Raw genomic sequence first — 20,814 nt, forward strand, 5'->3', positions numbered from 1 at the left:
TGCCAAAATGAATTAGAAAAATAGAGTACTATTTAATAAACAGAACGACAGATATGAACTTTTAAAGTTTTATGTAGGCACAGCGCCAATAAGAACAAAGTGCCAACTGTGAGGAAATTAGGTTTATTATATGGTGTAGTTGTTCAACCTCATCATGTAATAAACTCATAAACCTCTCTTCTGCCAGTCAGGCGCGTTTATAAAACCTTACATGAACACTGGGTAGCTGTGGCTTCAAGCAGTCTGGCTTAAACTAAGGAACATGTGTAAAGTGTTTGGGAGTACCAAAACAATCGAATAACAAAGAAACACAATAAAGGAAATCCAACACCAATTTATAAAAATATTCTCATTTACATGTATTTTTAGACACCAAAATGAACAAAATCCACTCGAGTATCCTGGGGATACAATTTATTAAGCAAATTGCAAGCCACTGTTTTTTTCACTCCAATCACAACTAAGCATTGCTAACTATCACAGTTTGCGATTACTTTGAAACTCTGAAAAACTTTTGTATAGTTATTTTCAGTTACTCTGGGCCTCTTTGGGTGATTAACTTCAGTAACGAGCAAGTCACAGAGGTCAGTCCTTGCGGTCAAAGTAGTCTTCAGTCCAGTTCCATGATCTATTGTCAAACCACCATAGACATCAATGGAGTGCTTCTGATTCAAAGGCTACAGGATACTTAAGATGCCAATTAAGTCAACTGAGGTCTTCCTGGGGCCACCCCTGGCTCCACGAACATGGTGGGTAGAATTTGGACACAGGGGTCGATGTTACCAAAAGTCTAGCCAAAAACCGTTTGCCAGTGGTCTCTGGTCAGCAATAGCAGCGGTTGCTTTTAACTGAGGTTAGTGTCAGTCTTGGGAGACCAAACTGCACTCCGAAGACTCTCCTGGGTACAGTAGACTCGGGTGCAACTTTTGAGTGTCAGGACTCAACCTCCCAAGTTGCACTTTGACAGTCAGTGGCAATCAAGCAATTGTGGCTACCAACTCGCTAAGACGACTTCTTTAGCTTTTGTGGTGCTTGAGCTGTAACAGGAAGTCAGCCAAATGACTCTTGGAGTTCACTGCTTCTGTCTGGGGCTCAAAGAGGACTTTCCTTGAGCAGGTTATCACAGGCACAGTCCTCTCTCTGCTAGCCCAAAGATTAGATAGTGCAGTCTACTCTTTGGAGAAATCTCTTTACTGGGTCAAGGGTACAGCAGGGCAGTCCTCCCTAGGTCCATTCGCCAGTATAGATGTGACCTGTGGTCTAGATGCCAAGGATACCACTTTTATGCCCACAACTTGCCCTTGGAAGATGCAGTGACTACTAGCCAATGGGCTACCTGGTCCCCTCCCACCTGATGATGACTTCCTGCAATGAGTGGTATTTAACTATCCCAAAGTGCAATATTCTGCCCACTCCCAAGACGCCAGAACCCTTCGCTCAGTGCATGGTAGCCCACCCTTGTGGTGTCACTACCTTAGGGCTACATGCCCACCAGAAAACTTGTTTGGCAACTGTTTCCCCTTCTCCGTTCCTGACTCCTACAATAACAAAAGAGAAGCCTCTCTCATATGTCCACCATTTTCCCTTTAAAGGCAACTTTCCCTTTGCCGCTCACCATTTGGGCTCTCCCCTTTTAGGCTTCCTGCCAGGGAGAGGTAACACTTCTTCCAACCGCATGCCGCTATTGTGTCCTTTCCTGAAAGTCATTCACACCTCTCCCCAGGAAGGCAGAACACTATCTTGTGGCCCGCAACTCTAAATGGCCACTAGGGCGATAGAGTGGCAATTTTTTTAAATTGCCTTCTATTTAAAGTTACATTAAATTTGACTTGGGCAACAAGTCAGGTTTAATGTAGCAGATCTTTTGATACCTTGAAGTACCAACTTTAGCAGTCCCAGTCTGAAGTCAGCACATTAGTTAGCATGTAACCCTGTATTTGCCAATGGGGCTACTAGCTTTTCTACAGTAAAAACAACAATTTGGGATTTTTACTATCAGGACATGTAAAAACACATGTTCTACTTTTTAATACAGAGCACCATGCCTTAATGTTCAATAGGACTACCTTAGGGGTGGCATATAGATTACAAAGAAAGGTCTGGACTTTGTCATTAGTTTAAATGGCAAATTTGAGTTAGCAGTTTTAAACTGCTCTACCAGTCTGCAATGACAGGCTGGGAGATATGTTTTACTTTGTCACACGCATGGTGGTACAAAACGTACTGCACTCCTAGAGAGACACTTTAACGTATAGGCTTGGGTACCCCGATACCATATACTAGGGACTTATAATTAACATGCCAATTGGGCATAAGCCAATCAAACATACACTTTTAAGAGTCAGAGTAGTGACACTGAGGTCTGGTTTTCAGGCCTCAATGTACTTGCGAAACCATTATATCAGTACCTAATACTCAAAAAGTAGGGCACAAAGTGGGGTGAACATGCAAAAGCCCTTTTCTCACATCAGTGATAGTCAATGGTTGTCACAGAGCGGCACCTGGGAGAAAGTTGATGCTGATGGAGTTTGGGTCGGATACACCAACCAGATTTGTTCCTGTCAAATATTTTACCTTCTGACTTTAGTCCTTTAAGTCCTAATCCACCACAGGAGTCCATTTCTAAAGCCCTCCAGGACCTCACAGGAGGCACTTGGAGTCTCAAAGGGTGTAAAGACAGAGGTCAACCGTAGGGTCCAGACCAGGTCCAATGTCAGTGGTTAGCTGAGCATTAGCAGGAGTGGCCTCTTGTAGCTGCATCTGTAACCTGAACAGGTCAGCCTTATGACCTGTGGAGGCCACTGTTTTGTTCTGAGTATGAAAGGGAGAGCAGGTCCAGTCTTTTATGGCTCTTCTCATAGCTCAGACAGCAGGTTAGTCCTCTTCTGATCTTTTACAGGTCCAGTAGTGGTCTCAAGAGGGTGCCTAGAGACGTCACGTGCCACACTGATGCCTAGCTTGAGCTACTGGGTAGGAATGACTCCTGGGTATGCCCTTACCAATGGGGTAAAAATTCCTAGGGCCAGCCATATCCATTTACAGCATTTTCAAAATGTCGAAAGGCCACAATAAACTTGGTATCTGAGGGCTGGGAGTATGTAGGAGGAGTGTACTAAAGTAATCATAGTGTTCCCCCACACAACACCAACATCCAGTTTGGGGCAGTCACTGTAATTGCAATAAACTCAGAGACAGAAGTATGGTAGCACAAAAGTCTGGTTTTCCAGCAACCAGAAAGTGGATACACAAAAACTGTTTTTGTATCCTGTTTCCTTCCTGTCATGTGTGTCCCCAGTGTTATATGTAAAGTTGGCAGACCTGTTAAGCAGGATTTGACTTTCAAGCAGGACTTGACACTATGATATATAAAAATAAGATGCACACTGCCTGCCTTGCATATTCTGCCATGTTCAAATGAGTTATGTCCCCCATCCAGGTCAGCCTATTGGTTGCTCCTGGGAAGCATTTGACACATATTCAAATGGTAATTAGTGGCTGGCAGAAGTGGGAGAGCAAATGCAAATTTAGCCTCTAGGAACTTCAAGCAGGGAAAATGTAACTTTTCTAAAAGTTATGTTGCCTTAATACTTATTAAATAGTGGTTTGGTGAAAAATAGGTTTTTAATTATTTTTCTATCTAGCCCCATTAGGCTTTTAATTTGTACTTGTTTTTCTACATACAACAGCAGACCCGCCAATGTCAAAAATAGCTTTTAGGTGCAAGTCACTGTAAAGACATTAGCTTTAAATTTCTACATGTATACTTTAAATACTATGCACCCTGCTTTGTGGACTACAAATCCTACATAGAGGTGACACATTAATATATAAAAGGGGAGTTTTGTCCGGTCAACAGGGTTTATTTTGACAGACGAATTGCAGATTTTAAACCTCTACAGTCAGGCTACACTGGTAGGCCTGAAGGTATGTTTTACACTGCCGTTGAAGTCGATGGCCCATTAGGCGCTGGAGTCCACTAGTGACATTTAACTTACAAGTCTTCTGTACATTTTGTACCATATATCGGGCACTTGTATATATCATAAATATACCAATTAGGAACATGGAATTTCGACCAAGTTTAAAGGGGAACACAGGCACATTAACACTGGGTAGCAGGTTTAAAGTGTACAGTGGTCTAACACCAGCAAAAATAGGGGGTCCACCAAAAGGTAAAACAAAAAAAAAATCGGGGTAACTACTTATCAATCACCAACTGTTTCTTTGCATCCAGCACTGTACAGTGGCCTGCTGCCTTTGGCTAGATAGATGCCATAGAACACATAAATAATAGAATACCCAGCATGCATTAGATAATCACACACAAGTTGTGGACTAGGAACAGCATCTGTAATGAGTGTAAGAGAGGTGGCCACCCTACTCTGACAGTACAACTGCTTAGCCTTTTGCTGGATTACAGGTTTATATTACAAAACATTACCAGACATAGCCCAATTCCAGTTTTTAACCCACATTACAAAACAATAAGGGCCTTTACGAGAAGTGATGTACCATAGTCAAAACGATGAGCTTAGCATATCCAGCAATCCATAACTATGGGCAGCATAAGAAGCAAGACTGTGTACTACGGCCTGGCTGTACTGAACAAGATGATCAAACACCATGATGATTATTTGGCTGACAGAAGCAGTCTAGCTTGTTTTTTGTCATGTGCAAAAAACTATAAAAAGAAAGACGTCTTATAAATGAGAGGCTAGCGTGATGACCCGGGACGACTGACACACTATTCTAGATGGAATACTGTTGGAATACTGTTAGATAATTTGAGATTTGGTTTTGTTGAAAGGACATTCAGCAATGAAAATGAGGTCTCCTCATTCTAGCAGAACATAACTGTAAAATAATCTCACAAACATATGATCCCGACTTTATAGAAATACACCACCTTTGACCAAAATAGGAGCATGCATGTCAGAGGAATTAAACATTAATTGACAAAATACAAGACAAAGTAAGGTTTGGAAAATACCAGTTCCAAGTTTCTCAAAATCACCAAAAGGTGTTCTGCAGCTGTATGTCTATTGAGGAAATCTCTAGAAATCATCAAAACGCAGCAACAACATATGGGGTGTGTGGAAGGCTTGTTGAGTCTTAACAGACAGGGGCCGATTCGATCCTTCAGCACAGTAAGCTGGGACCACGTGTGGGTATGCCTTTAGAACTCAGGGTGTCACATAAAAATAATAAAAAGCAATGGGTGGAAGCTTAAATTCGTGTCATATTCTATTCCATTTTTTTTGTCCACAGGCCACTCAGATGGAGAGCAACGAAACACAAAACTGTAATGGTCCAGCTCCAACAGGAACAATTGTCCTTTCTCAAGTGGTATATTGGGAATAAAAAGATAACTTGAATGTAGCTCAATTGATTGCCAGTGGTTCGTGCAGCACTTATGCCTAGAAGTGAGTCCGATGCCCACAGTGTCAACAGAATCCATCTGCCTGTCATTGCTGAGGCCAGAAATGCTGAAACCGGTCTGGCTTTTCCTGTGTTAGCATTCAGGGTAGACCTGGCCTTGCAGTTGAATCTGGACTGTTTCAAGTGAAGCAAGCCCAAGTCTGATTTGTGTAATGATGGTCTCTGTCTGAAGCGGCATTGTGGGCGTAATAGGCATAAGTAAGTACAAATAAAGGAATGGCCACAAAGATAAGGTTAGAATGGGTAAGTGGCAATGTTTCATAACTCTGAAAGCTGAGAAGGAAGAATTATACTCAATGAACGTAATAAATATCTACTCTCCATAATGACAACTTGCTAATGAGGGAAGAAAAGAAAAAATGTCTGGTGATAATGTCCCTAGAGAGATGTTAAAGAGCATGTCTAATCAGTAACAGCCATTTATGTAAGAAAGGGAACTCACAGAAAATAAAGCGAAAAGGCATTCGACAGACATGATAGAGATCGTCAAAGGAAACTACAGGTTAAGAATCCAAAGGGCGAACATAGTACATTTACAGATAAAAACATCCAGCAAGGAAAAAGCCATGCCTTTTTTTGTAAAATCATTTTGAAGAAGTTACTTGTTGGAAGAAAGTCATGATGAAGCTATACTGACAAAGGAACTAAGGACACAAGAAGGAACCTTAGATAGATCAGAGTTAGTCAGGGGGTAAGATAAAATATGGAAATTAAGGGAATACCTTTAAAATGTCAGTACTTTGAATCTAATGTATATATGCAAGAACATTCAATTAAAAGTTGTGTGGAAGGAAAAATAAAATAATGGAAGAAGCACATGCAATATAACAGAACATTTCAACACAACTTAAACAAAATTATAAGAAGGAAGCCATGTGCCAGAAAATATTACATCCGGGATGGGGTGCCTACTGCGTACACAGCAGTGGAAAGGTTAATAAGGTATTGCAATTACCACCTTAGCTGTATGGAAATGCAATAAACAGTAGATTGCTTCTCCCATGGAGAGCAAAACTTTGTGGGTGGAAGCAGAAACTTAAAACTTGTTAAATAAACAACAAATGTTGAATGCCTGTCCATTTGTGATAAACTAGAGGTAAAAGGTTAAGAGTTTAAATGATGCTCACAAGTATATAAATAAACCACGGGTAATGCAGTGGAAGATGTAAAATACCATATAACAAATATCAATGAATTACTGCAAGGACAAAATGAATGTTAGTTACCTTGTTGCTGTGTAAATAGTGGATAGATGCAGGTGTTCTGCAAGACAGACATCTTTCACCACAACACATTCCTGTTTTGCAGAGAGGATGGATTAAAGACATAATAGGAAGCTAGAGTAAATGTAGGAACCAGTACAGTGACAACACTATATGTACAGGCATAAAGAATACTGAAATATTATAACAGGGGATAGTTCATAATACATCCTTAAAGTCTGCTTCTGAGTGCCACTCCCTGAAGGCAGTCTTCCAGAGTCGTAGGCCTAAGTAGCAAGTGAGGCCTTTAACAACTGGTGCAGGCTATAATGGAACATTTCATCCTCCGATGGCAGAAAGTTCCAAAATAAACACGGAGAAACAGAAAGAAAAGGATCTGATTGTTTGAGCAGAAGGTCTATTCTGGGCTTTAGCCACTTAATTGTCTTCACTGGAGCTTTGAACAGTCCAGTGTTCTAATATTATAAAAAGGTGGAAAGAATATATTAATGGCAGCCTCAGTTCATATTCCAAAAACATTAAGAACAAGCAGAGTTCCGTGACTGTGCATTGGAACTAATCTCTCCTCTAGAACCAATTGAAATTAGTGGGTATTTTACTCTTGCATTAGAATTAAATATGGGTATTCAAAAAACAAAAAAAGAAGCAACAATTGAACTAGATCTGAGCAAAATTTGCATTACCCCAGAGTAACTGACATACTTTTGCATGATGACATTTATATGAAATTTCAGAGATTATGCCATTAAGTCTTATTGTATAATTTCTATGAGAATTTTTTTTACCAGACGTAATGTTCAGGTCATTTTTTAACACAAGAGGCATTTCAGGAAGATTTTTTTTTTTTTTTTTTTTTTTTTTAACAGAGGGGCTGGGTAATTTCTGAATGCAAATCCAAATGCGAACAGCCGTGTTTTGAATGCAAGCAGCAGTCCTTTTAACGTGGGTGATGAACAAACATTTCGGGGCTATTTTGTTTTAACAAAGCAAACCATGGAGATATTGAGCACAAAACTACAAATCCAAATGCAAACTGAACTATTTTGAATGCAAGCAAATAGAATTCAATTCGAAATTACATAATAAATACAACCACTCAAGCGTAGAAGAACTAATAACGAAACAATGAGCAGAATATTTGAAAGTACTCATGGAAAGCACAAAATCACCATCTGGGGTATATATTTTCTTAGAGGGAGATATGAATCATATAAAATTGACACTGCTGGGGAAAAGGCATTATTTTCTTTCCAAGACACAAATAATACCCTAATAGCTAGAGAAAAGCAGAAAAGGAAAGAATAGTGGATGAAAAGAAATGTTTTTAACTCTTCTGATTGGTCCTGATGTGATGATATATAAATAACATTACACAGTGGCAATCCCCACTGTGTAGTTGTAGCTAGCACATAGTTACCATACAAAGAAAGTTTTTTCATTTGCTAATAACTTTGGCAAGTTTGACAAATGTTCACAAAACTTTCGAAAAAAATATTCATGCACACCAGCTCCATCCTTGAAAGTTTTGGGGTAATTTGTCAAGTGGAGGCCAAGAAAAAAGCAAGGTCACAAAATACAATTTTCCCATGTAATTTCCATATGGATGTTTGAACAGCGCTACAGCCCAAACAGATAAACGGAATTACACCAAATTTGGCAGAAAGCTAGATCTTTACATGGAAAGCATTTTATTGCGGTTTGGTGTAAATCCATCAGTAGTTAAATAAAATTAACCTAAGAGACTGAGAGTCCTTAAGACATAGAAAAAGTATTTAAAGTATTTAAGACTGCTTCGTAAAGAAGCAGGTATGAGGAGTGTGGAAAGTGCTCCTAATTATTTATGTGGTTTTGAAACTGTTGCCATGGTTAATTTTTAAAGCATCTGTAGCTATATTAAATAGTTTTATGGAGAGAATGAATTTTTAAATGTTATTATTTTTAAATATAAATTCTGGCTAAAATTTGTAACACGATCTCTAATTTGAATTAATGTTTTTCTTTTTTATTTCATATTTTTAGGTCGAGCGCACACACGCTCTGGCCAGTTATAATCTATCTGTGGGCTTTTAACCACGCCCACCGCACACCCATCCCTTTCACACGTTCATGGGTTTGCCTTTCAAAAATGCTTTATCAATATTGGTAAATGCTTTACATTTGTTTTTCCTTGGGGCGGTTTTGTTACCGCCTAGGCCAACGATCCTGTTACATGGATAACTGCACGTTTGCCGATATGTTTGACTGCAAGCAAACTTTTTTCCTTTTGTGTCTCTCCTTCGTGCTCATGGCAGCCGTGCCGCTTTGAATCGACTTGCTTATGACAACAGTTTTATTTTTAATTTTTAATTTATGTGGCAAGTAAAGTCCAATCAGGAACTTACAATGCTAATAGCTCTAACTTGACAAACGTGAGACCCATTGCATTGCAAATGCTTGTTGATATTGTAGTGGTGTTATAACAAATAGTCTAACAGAAAAATATATTGATCATTGACTTCTAGATGCAGGAAATACATGCATCTGTGAACACTGATAACATGTTGGTTCAATAAAACGGGGATAGCTTACAAGTTTATCAAAGATGTTTAAAAAAAAATGTTTCTTGGCCTGAAAAGAGAAGTAACACCAGCAAACATTTTTCACATATAACTACAAGCAAAGATGCACTTTGTCTCTGGTTTCATTCACTTTGCACATCGATCCATTTGTTAACGGTTATAACGGACAATGAAAGCTTATTGAAATAAATGTTAAAGAATGTAAGATGAAAAGAGGCTTTGACTATTTCTGGGGCAAACGAAAAAGAAAACATGAATAATAAATATTTATGGGTCTTAAATTCTAACATGAAGTACAAAAACAAAACGTTGGCACAGACAATGATTAAGAAAGAACCCAGGCAATCCAATCCAGAAATGTAGCAGTACGTTGGATCACACACTTCAAGTAATGGCTAAAAAGAGATAAAAACACATTATTTAATGGTAAAAGATTAACTTTGCCAATATTAGCTATATTTATTCAAAACTATTATTTTATTGATAAGTTTATTTTTGCTTTCAACATTAGCAGTGTCTGTCAATCTAAATTTGTACCAGAAACGGCAGCAAATGCTAGATAGGTTTATATGGTCAAATTCAAAATCCTGAATTGTGTAGCCTAATATAATAATCACAGATTCTTCTGCCTTGTAAATTATTAGATGACAAATCCAAACTTGATTTTTTTTGTAGCAGCCACCCTGCTTCAGAGTACTTAAATGTGACAATACCCTAGCTCATATAGCCAGTTTGCAGAATTTCAGCCTTTGGCCTCCAAAGGCTGCAGGCAGAATTAAGAAGATTTGTCATCAAATCTCTGTGTAGTTTCAACGTGTGTTCTTTGAGCCTGTGATGGAATTTTAATACATGGACCCTTTTGAATATATGCATCTCACAGCAAGATTTAGAGGGTCCTTAGGGTTTAGCAGGCTATACGCCATTCCACAGGGGCAGTGAAGGCATGTACTCTGCTGCCATGCTGGACTACGGCCTACCATATTTAGATATCTCCTCCTACCAGGAGAGATCTTTGTGCCTTCAGAGGGGTCACCACCATGTCGGCTCCTCTGTAGAGCACTCTCAATTTGCTGAGCATCTGCCATTTTTCATGCGGCCACTCACTAAACTCTCCCCAAATCCCTGGAGTTTGTTTTTGAAAAATGAAAAAATAACAAATGGCCCTGACACTGTGGGAGTTTCATCCCACGCTGAGACTGCCTGCTTTTCCTGGTGGTCCCAAACTGGGAAAAAGTATGTCAGAAAGACTGTCCTAAATAGGGCAGGCAGTCTGAGGTACTAAGACCGATGGCCTGATGTCTGTTTTGGTTGTTTGTCTATTGCTTCCACTGCCAGAGTCAGCCGGGTCTCCTCCAGCTGAAACAAGATGGTTTGCTCAACTCAACACACAGCGGACAACCATGAGTTTGGGGGTCAGAGTACTCCACCATGTTTGTAGAAGAGTAACCTGTCTGCCAAACAAAAAAAAAACCTGGCATCTAGTTTGTTGAAAGGTCTAATTCATTTAAGAATGACCAATATAAGACCCTGGTTGACTACTAAGGGAGGAAGGCTTCCCTTAGGCCATTTAGTATCCTTTTAGTCTGTGTTCTGAACAAGGCACAGCATCTGCAATTAACATCTGTTTATAATCAAAGGGGAATGCAATGCAACAATCCCTATTTAATACATGGACCCTTTTGTATAGATGGATCTCTCAGCAAGATTTGGAGGGTCCTTTAGAATTTAGCAGGCTCCTTAACCTGTATCTTCTTCACACTGTCTACTTTCATCATAACTGGGATGATGAAAGTGGACAGTGTGAAAAAGGTACGGTATATAGTGTGAGCCGTACAGGAAGTGCTATATAGATTTGCAGACTTGCGTCCGGCAGTAATGCAACAATAAAAATCACATGCATTGTGAATGGATTTTAGCTCCTGAAGTGTGTGACTGTGGCATCTACTATTTTCAATAGTGGCTCTGTTAAAAACAGAAGACCTATATTGACAGAATCCTTATTTGAGGCCTGACATTTACAGTGTATGTGTCGCTCTGTGGCCCTCCAGAAATAGCACACTACTTTCAAGTGGCTCATTAGCTTTTCTCCTCCAGTGGGACCATTCCTGGAACTGTGAGCAAAGGCACAATTTCAAAGAATTTTATTGTGCGTAGTTTGCATTTTGTATCTGTGGTACTGCAGACAAGGGAAAAACATTTAATTCCATGAAAAGGAGAACATTGCAAATAAGCAAATTTGTTTAAATCGTGAAAAAGAAGCTGTTTAAGATTACATCTAGTCATAGTTATGGAGGCAGAATGAGGTTTAATTAGGGGGCTACACCGTGTCATTACATCAAACACCGTGTTCACAACCCTGGGCTTTAATAAACAGGTGCGCTCTGGAACTGCAGTCCTTGTCTGCTTCTGTTGAACCAATTGCAATAATATAATTAAGGACTATTATTAAAAGAAGTTCCAAAGCCTAGATAAATGGTGTTATGCAATCTAGTAACTTTGAGACAGATATAAATGAGTATTAGGTCGACTGAACCATTGAACAGCAGTGTTACATATCATGCTAAAGGGGTCAAGAGAGAAGTGTGTATGCACAGTGAACTGCACAGTGACTCACAGGTTCACATTCCACACAGGGCATGGCCTGGATGAGCAAGAGGATTGAAATATTAGATCACCAAGCAGAATTGATTTCACCAACTATACCAAGGACCCAAAGGTTGAATGGGTGTTGGCACCTCACTTTTTCTAAGTCACTTATGTGTTTTTCTACAGATTAACTTAATATCTCTCTGGAACCACTTGCACATTGTTTCGCCCATCACACATATATATATCAACCATGTCATCAGTTCGTCCACCTGTTCAATTCTTCACGTGTTTTTATACTTGTGTTGTCTGTGTGTGTATTTTTGCCTCTTTTTCATATACGCAGCTGTATGGTTGCTGTCTGTGTGTGCCATTAGCTGTCAGCACTTAGATAGGCATATGTATGTCTGTTGGCTAAGTGCAGATGGGTGCATGCTGTTTTATGGCCTGAGTGAATCTGTATCTGTATGTATCCTTGTGTGAATACCTTTGTTTCTATTGTCTGTATGCACTGGCACATTCTTGTTTCCTGGTCAGTGTATCAACAGGTCCGGTGGTGGTGGTGGTGGGGGGGGGGGGGGGGGGGGTGGTGTTGATTAATAGCACTCAACTACCTCTCCATTACCGTTTTTTCAATCCGGCCATAGGTATCTGTGTATGAGATACTGCGTTTTTATGTTTGGCTATATTCAGTGTATGATTTATGTGAGTCTGTTTGGAGTCTGTGTATATCAGACCATGTTGGTCCATGTGCAGCGTGGCTTTCTCTCTGTTCATGTCCATGTCCTGTATGATTGTTGGACTGTGTGTATAACTGTCTATTTTCATGTCTGCATAGGTGCTCTGCATGATTGTTTGATTCTATCTATTGGTGCCTGTATGTCTATTGGTACATGCACATGGCTGCATGTTGGTTTGTAGATGCGTGTGCGGCGGGTGGGGATTACATTTAGGTGTACTGCTCTGACTACATGTGTGAGTGCATGTGTCAGTAGGTATATTTTTGTCTGCAATCACAATGCAGAAGCGAAACAACGGCTTAGTCAATGGGTGTTTTCTATAGCAACAGGAGAACTCTAAATCTTTTGGCAAATATTCACCTAAAACGAAATTTCCTATTTCTGGAGTAAGGAAATGTCATGCATCCCTTAAAGAACAGTAGCTAAACATGAACGCAAGGGATGTACTAATTCTTGGCAGGAAAGAAACAGGCACCACAACTTTGATAAGGACAAAACTACAGAAGATCTGAGCTGTTGCAGTTTATTACATAGACACTAATACATGGAAAACTTAATTACATTCTCTCCTCTTCCCCAAATCTACACCTTGTCAATAGGCATGTGGGTAAGTCAAACATTTAGGTTTATCAACTCATTTTCCGGAAAGAACGGTGTAAATAATTTTGAAAACTTGCAGATCACATATTCAAAGTGTAATGCAGACAATTTTTGAGTGCATGGTAGTCTATGTTTAATGTACATTTATGTCTCACTTGTTACCATCATTACCAACGAGGCTTTTTGCATCGTTTCAAGCCTGGGAAGGAAATTACAAATATTGTTTAAGCGATCCACTAGTTTTTGTTCTCTGCATGTTGCTATATACTTTATCCTGTCGAAACTGCAAAAAATGCTAGCCTTCTTGTTCGAATTGACCTTTGTTTTTTTTGTTTTGATTTTGGACTACAAAAGGAGTATTACCAGTATGGTAACTACATACATTACTTTCTTAGGTACAGACTGTTTTTTTAGACGTGCACCCAATGATTGGTACAAGTTTGTTCTAAGTCTTCTTGCCAGAAACAAAATATGGCTTTAATAGAGATTTACATCTGCATGGCATTAGATGCATGTACAACAGATGTAACATAATTACATTTTCATTTAAATTGCTAAATAGCTACTCAAGGAAAAGGCTAAAATAACATACAAACAACAGTTACTATAATAATAAGACTACTTAGAATGGATTGAAAAGGATCAAAGAGGCAGCACACAAAATGCAAGCTTCTCTTTCTAAAAAGATATGTCACATAACAAAGCTGCTCTGATTTGCTCAGTAATTTCATGTCTGTGCAACTCTGCCAGCAGACACATTGTAGTTTAGCAGGGGCGCAGAACGGGAGATCCAGACAGTTTATGTAAAGATCTGAGGTTGCATCAAGTAGATTAGATGCATCGTACTCGAGAATTAACCCCAAAATTGGAAATTAAAACAGCACTAGAACACAATGAGGTTTATTATAGGTTTTAGCCAACTTGCTAGGGCTACACCAGGGGCGCCTGTGCTGAGGAGACGACAGCAGCGTTTCTTACATCTGTGCGGTATAAATCGGTCATCATACTTTTAAAAGTTATCTTTTATTGTATAAATCAGTAACCATTTGCTGGAAAGGATAATCAAGTGAGGTGTTAATGACGTTGAGGGCAATGTGCACTTATTTATTCAGAAGTCATCCATTATACAATAATGAATCAGTTCACGTTTTCCTTAGCTGTAAATTGGTTCCAAGTCATTGAGTGACTTTCAGCAAACCTTGGTATTTCAGTTAACACTAAAAGCACGAAAGGAACTTGTAGTTTTTCTTTTCCCGTTATAAACAAGATCCTACAAGTTCCACCATCCATAGTATGTTGTAGATAAAAATTGAGACTAGCTGAAGGTCTCCCTTATTACCAATAGTTGACAGACAGGAGTGTCAGACCTGGATATACCAGATTGAATGGGTGGAGTGTAATGGTTAATTGATTTTAAAAATGCTTTGAAGGTTGTACTGTTCTTCTCTGTGAACTTGAAGACCAGTATAACATAGAATGTATAATGTTAGCCCATTCTCCCTTCAGCTAATCTAATGCTTGCTCCTGTTATTTTATGTTATGTGTATTTGATTTGTAAACATTATCACCTGCAAGGGTAACCTGGCATTGAGTAGGTGTGCATGCCTAGCCCTCCCTAGGTTAGGTCTATTCCTTGAAAAGCCAAGACTTCAGCTCTTGCGGACCTCACAAAGAGAGGAGGCTTTGATGTGGAGTGCCATGTCGTTCCATGCTTTAGGAGTGATGTAAGAGAACGTCTGTCCTCCTGATCTGGTTTTGCGTGTGTGTGTGATGGTGGAAGGAGATGTGATTGTTCAAGTAGGTAGGGCCTGAGTTGTGTACTTCCACGAATCGGTGTGAGGAGTTTAAATTAGCAAGTTTATCAGGAGCCAGTGGTGCTCACCAGTGTGCGGTTTGAAGTGAGTTCTGTGTGGGAGTTTGTTGATGAGGCTGGCTGCAGAGTTCTGGATAGTTTGTAGTCTTCTGGTGAGTTTCTTGATGATCCCAGTGTAAGGGGTGCTCCTGTAGTTCAACTTGCTGGTGAGTGGAACATGAGTGATGGTTTTTCTGGTGCTGCTTGGGGGGCATGTGTAGATCTTCCTCAGCATTTTCAGGATGTGGAAGCAGAATGTAGTAACCTCACTAACTTGCCAGTTGATATCCAGTTTGCTGATGATGGTGATTCTGAGGTTCCTGGCGTGGGTGCTGGGTATGGGTCCAAGTCCGGCCACCTACCATTTGGAGTCCCATGGCATAGTGTTCTTGCTGAATATTCCTACTAATGTATTTTCAGTGTGGAGCTTGAGGCCTTTCATCCAGTTAGGGAATTTGGTCATGCAGGCTGAAAACTTGTTTCTTGTTTTGAGGTCTTGTACGAAAGGGAGACTATGAATTGCATGATGTTGGTGTAAGAAGGATGTTGATGGCATTTGAACGTATAACTTTGGCCAGAGAGATCATTTCTAAGTTAAAGAGAGTGGGGCTAAGAGATTAACCTTGAAGCACTCCACAGATGGGTATGTGTGCTTCCGAGGAGTAAGGTTTCAGAATGACAGCTTGTATTCAATCTGTTATAAAGGAGCAGATCCAGCGGAGAGCAGGCCCTTGGATGCCAATCTCATGAAGAGCTGGATGAGGTAGTAGATCATCTTAAAAGCTGCAGAAAGGTCAAGGAGAATGCGGGGTGCCATATCTCCTCTGTCAAGGATCATCCGCATGTCGTCTGTGGCAGTGATAAGAGCTGTTTCTCTAATGTGGTTGGGCCTCAACCTGGACTGCATGGCATTGAGGTGCTGGTGGTTGCTGAGGTGGTCGGTGAGGCATTGGTCGATTAGTTTCTGTAAGACCCTAGATGGGTATGGTAGTAGTGAGATGGATCTGTAGTTGGAGAGAGTGTGGCTATTTCCGTGGGTGGTTGCTGGAGCACAGCCATGACAAGGGCATGTGTCCAGGTGTCTGGGAATGTAGTGGATTCAATGGAGGTGTTAAGGATGAATGTTAGTGCTTTGCTGATTGGTAGGAATCCTTTGGTGAAGGCGAGGTGGGGCAAGGGTCAGATGGGGCCCCTGAGTAGATGGTGTTTCTGATAGCAACAGTTTTGACAGTAGTGATGGTGGGTCACAAGGTCAGGGTTCATTCTTTAGCATGATGGCCAATGCTGGTTCAAGCTGGCGATATGAAGCAGAAGCCTGGGCAAAGCCAACAGGCCTGGCCTTTACTGACCCTATCAAATACTTGTGTTTTTATTTTGCCAACACAGGCAGCCATGTTATAATGAAGTTTCCTATTCTTTTCTAAGAATAAAGTATGTCAAAAACATTCAACGTTGGCCAATCGCAGAACTGTAAAAAAGCAAAACAAGAATGAAGATGAAGCATTCAAAACTATTCAAAGATGGTCACTCATGATTGGACACAAAACAGCCATCTTTGAATATTTGTGGAATATTTCATTGGCAGCAGAGAATATGGGAGCCTAATTAAAGATAGCTACAACTTGGAAAGCCTGCTCAGGATTATGCACAGGGTAGGCAGCATCAAGGGTCAAGTAGGCTTGTCTGGGAAGCTAACAAGCCCTAGCAAAAATAAGCAAAAAATAAAACGCTTAAAAGGAAAAAAATGACAAAAGAAAGGACATATTGCTCCACCAGCAAAGGGGCATTTTTATGGCTAACATGTACACTGTGCACAGAGAAAATGCCGACACTAAGAAAGAAGCCAAAAGTTGAAGTGGGCTCCTCCATCTCCCGTGCTGTATGCTGTAGTCAGAAGAAGCAAATGTAATAGACCAACAGATAAAGCATTCTGACTAAAACGAAATAAGTATGTATGTAATATCTGATTAAAAAAATATCTGTCAATACAGCTAAAGCCCAAACTTAAATAATGACCCACACCCTCATCTGCCTTATATCATCCATTTTGAATTTAGTTGTCTAGTTGCTTAAGTGCCTTCATGTGACTACAAAGAAATATTTCGCCCTAAATTAGACAAACGTTGTTTCATTCTGAATGGGTGGGCTAAAGTAACAAATTCTACCATCTATCAAGATTATTTTGGGAAAATATAAATTCAAATATCAAAGTTATATATCAAAATGTACATACCGTACACCAATTGTGTACATAGATACTTCATCAAGGAGAAAACTAAAGTATACCTATTTTTTGAAGCTATTGCACTGCAGATCTTAGGCTCCCATGTGCCGGGGAGCACAGCAAAAACACAGTTTGAGGTGAATGGAGGCAAAGGCAAATTGATCTCTCAGTCTACTTCACAAGATTCACAATACAGCGCTGGTGCAAACATTTGGGAGGACACAAGTAAAAGTACATTTAGCATTTCAGTGCAGTACCCTTTGCTCTAGCAGCATTTGTTAGAGTCGGTGACAGCTTGTGGCTATTTAAGGTGGACCCTTAATGTGGCTGCCTCTATGTATCCTGCTGGGTAGAAACTTCTGTATGTAGACTTGCAGAGCATCTATTCTCCAAATTACACATGAAACTCTGATTTAGCCCCATATACATGCCAAAAGGACCGGTTTGTACCCTGCCACACTAATTCCTAGTGTGGATGTACTCGGCTGAAAGGGTGCTTTTATTTTCTTTTTTACAGAAACACACCTGGCAGGTACAAAGTACAGTCCTCAGTAACATTTCCAAAATTAGTCTAAAAAGTCGATCAAAATTCCAAAAATAAACCAAAACATCTATAAGTTCACTACATGGAAACTGGATTCCTCGCAGTATCTGAAACAACAACTGTCTATTGCATATAATTTAAATTCCTGGAAATTAATTAATTCAATCTGAACATGACTACAGAAAATGACATTCTTTATATTTATGCGGCAGTTTGAAGCATTGATCATCAACGCTGGCATTTCTATAGGCAACTTTATGTTGACAATTCCATATGAAGAAACCTCTATGAAAGTAAACGGCCCTTTAATCAATAAATGAACGAGGAAATTGTACAGTACAGCACTTCAAGCTAAATCACCACATACAAGGTAAACGTGGGTCAGAACTGGTAAAATCCTTTTTAAAGGCTATGTGATTTATAAAACACCTGTAAATGTAATGCTGTATAATGTAACAGACTAATTACTTTTGTAAACCGAAGCCTCTCACACCTGTGAATTATACTCACAGTGCTGGCCCATGTTCTCCACTCCTCGTGCGTAAAACATCGCACGATGAGTTCATACGCATTTGTTGTTTCAAACCTTAGGAGTGGGAACTCATCCACCATCACTATGATGAACATCACTGGCAGCTCGAGGTTATGTCAGTGTTCAGAAGGCATCATCAGTTGTTGGCATCTGTTAACACAGAGTCCGCAGTCTCACAAAAGGAACAGGTGCTGGCAAGAGCAATGGGTTCCACTTTTAAAAAGACAAGGCCTGAGTTGCTGTTTAGCACTTGTTTGTTAAAGTTAGTGAAACGAATAAAACAACAAAATGAAATGGGCAGAAGTGTCACATGCAGATGTTCAGAAGGCCATCTCGGAATGTTTTGTCTCCATGAAGGAAAACCTGAACACGCCTGGGCGGCCATTTTGAAATGTGTTTTTAAATGAAAAAAAAAGCATTCCAAGATGACTGCCAGTGCAATCACATGTATCATGATGTCACAATGCATGCATAACAGTGTCCAGTTTTACTTTTACAAACAACTAAGGGTAGAAGTGCAAAAATACATGAGTAAGTGACCCCCGCAACAGTTGGCAGCAGTTCAGGCTTTTTTTTTTTTTTTATGAAGAAAAATTAAAATTGGGAAAGGGAGGTGCAGTAGAGTAACGATGAGGTGCTGAAGGGGTGGAAGGATGAAAAGCAATGGAGGAGTGGTGAGGGGCAGCAGAACAACAGAGGCATTAGTCAGGGGATGAAAAGCATGGGAAGAAGGGGAAGGTGTGACAGAACAATATAGGAACTGGTGGACAAAGTATGAAAAGCACCAGGAACGTTGGGAGGAATGAAAGAGCAATGGAGAAGTGGGGGATAGCAACAGAACAGGGACAGCAACAGAAAGAGGTTGGGGGAGTGAAGGGATAAAAAGCGAAAAGATGAGCGTACACGAAAGTTAGATAAAGTAAGTAGTTTATTTCCAAAAAAGGAAGCGGTGTCCAACAGCATTTGTCTAGCAACAAGTCCCTTTAATGAATCCCACCAACCAACAACCCCCAAATCCACCAACTTTCCACATGATGAGTGCTGGGTCTAATGAGAGAGAAACACACAAGAAGAGGTGGGAAAGCCATCAAATAAGAAATAAGGAAATTAGATTGACAAGATAGCCAGCCAAAGATAATCAATGGGCTGACCCAAAGCCTATTCAAATAATTGTTGTTGTACACAAAAGGCCGCTTAAGATGCCTGCAGGAGAGACCTAAAAATGCTAACACTGCTTTCCAGTAACATATTCTATATCTTTCAACACCTTGTGGGTTAAAAAAATTCTTAAACTTCTAGCAAATATGTAAGAATTGGCAGAAAATAACTACTTCTCTTCTTTTGGATGACAGAGAAAGTGCTTCCATGCTTCCTCAAGTACATTCAGCTATGAATTTAATGCCGAGCAAGATATAGAATAAAGCCTAATAAAAGCAGATTCACAAAAGAAGCTCAAAACAATCCTCTCCAGTGTATTATTAGTAGAAAATGCCTTGTCAAGCACCACAATGGCCACAGCAACAACACCGTTTCATGGGTTCTTCTATTATTTTCCCTAGTTTTCACCTTTGCCAAACCTCCTTCAGTTCCCTCATCGTTGGTTATATTACAGTTAAAATAAAGCATCACAACTTCCACCCATTTTTTTCCTCACAGATCATTCTGCCAGTGCTTTGTTTGGTGATCACAATCTAGAGTGAAAAAAAAAATGCAAAGATGCATGCACACTACATTTAAATTTACAACAACCCAAGAGGCTTAGAAGGGGGACGTTTCACTAACTAAACCCTTACATCTCCTCTGTAAAGCAATCTGCATCTGAGATCAAAGGCGACTGTAAACATTGTGCTTTGGTTCAACAACTAACCTACGTTTCAAAGAAACGTTTTTGCAATAATGCTGCTTTAAGACATAGATGGTTATCACAAAGAAGGACTTAGGTCAGACGATTAGCAGCATTAAAGAAAATCCACATAATATAACAACAGTTACAATGTATATTGTTTTGCTAAATCCCACAAAAAAAGAGACCTAACATGCTGGAGAGAGTGAATGCGGAGCTGATAAGATGAGTTGGCAAATGTTGAGTTTTTATGGGAAGGCCACAGAGATCCTTCTGTTCCATGACTGTAAATACCTCTGAATTGACACACAGATTAAAGGAACACACTTGTTGAACAGGATGTTAAGTAATCTTTTAGATTTACAAGATTCTCATTCACTCTAAGCCTCTGATTACTGGGGCTGCCAAGTTTGCGGTTAGCCATAAAAGGCCATACAGACAAGCTGAATTAGTACTGTAAGCTGGACAAGAGAATATCAGATTTAACAGCAGGAGACCAACACTTCAAACCAGGCTGTTACTGCAAGAAGCACAGGCTCTGGAAGTGATATTTTGGTATTGAGGACGTAACACAAGAAGAGATAGACAGATTGATAGATGGACCGATGAATAGATAGATAGATAGATAGATAGATGTTCATTATAATAACATCCGTAAACCACTCTGCAGAGC

The 20,814-nt window shown here is 39.9% G+C and overlaps 1 protein-coding gene across 6 annotated transcripts in view; it reads right to left on the reverse strand.

Moving 5' to 3' along the window:
* The window catches only part of FTO (FTO alpha-ketoglutarate dependent dioxygenase), a 1,516,554-nt gene that overhangs the window by 455,009 nt on the left and 1,040,731 nt on the right, over positions 1-20,814 (reverse strand). Inside the window, exon 9 of one of the 6 annotated variants that reach the window (XR_011199794.1) lies at positions 6,666-6,736. The exons of the other annotated variants lie outside the window; for them this stretch is intronic. The gene's annotated coding sequence lies outside the window, so the exon portion shown is untranslated. The remainder of the gene's footprint in view (positions 1-6,665; positions 6,737-20,814) is intronic. 6 annotated transcript variants of the gene reach the window in all.

Source organism: Pleurodeles waltl, chromosome 12 (assembly GCF_031143425.1).
Source record: "Pleurodeles waltl isolate 20211129_DDA chromosome 12, aPleWal1.hap1.20221129, whole genome shotgun sequence".
Classification (NCBI taxonomy): Eukaryota; Metazoa; Chordata; class Amphibia; order Caudata; family Salamandridae; genus Pleurodeles; species Pleurodeles waltl.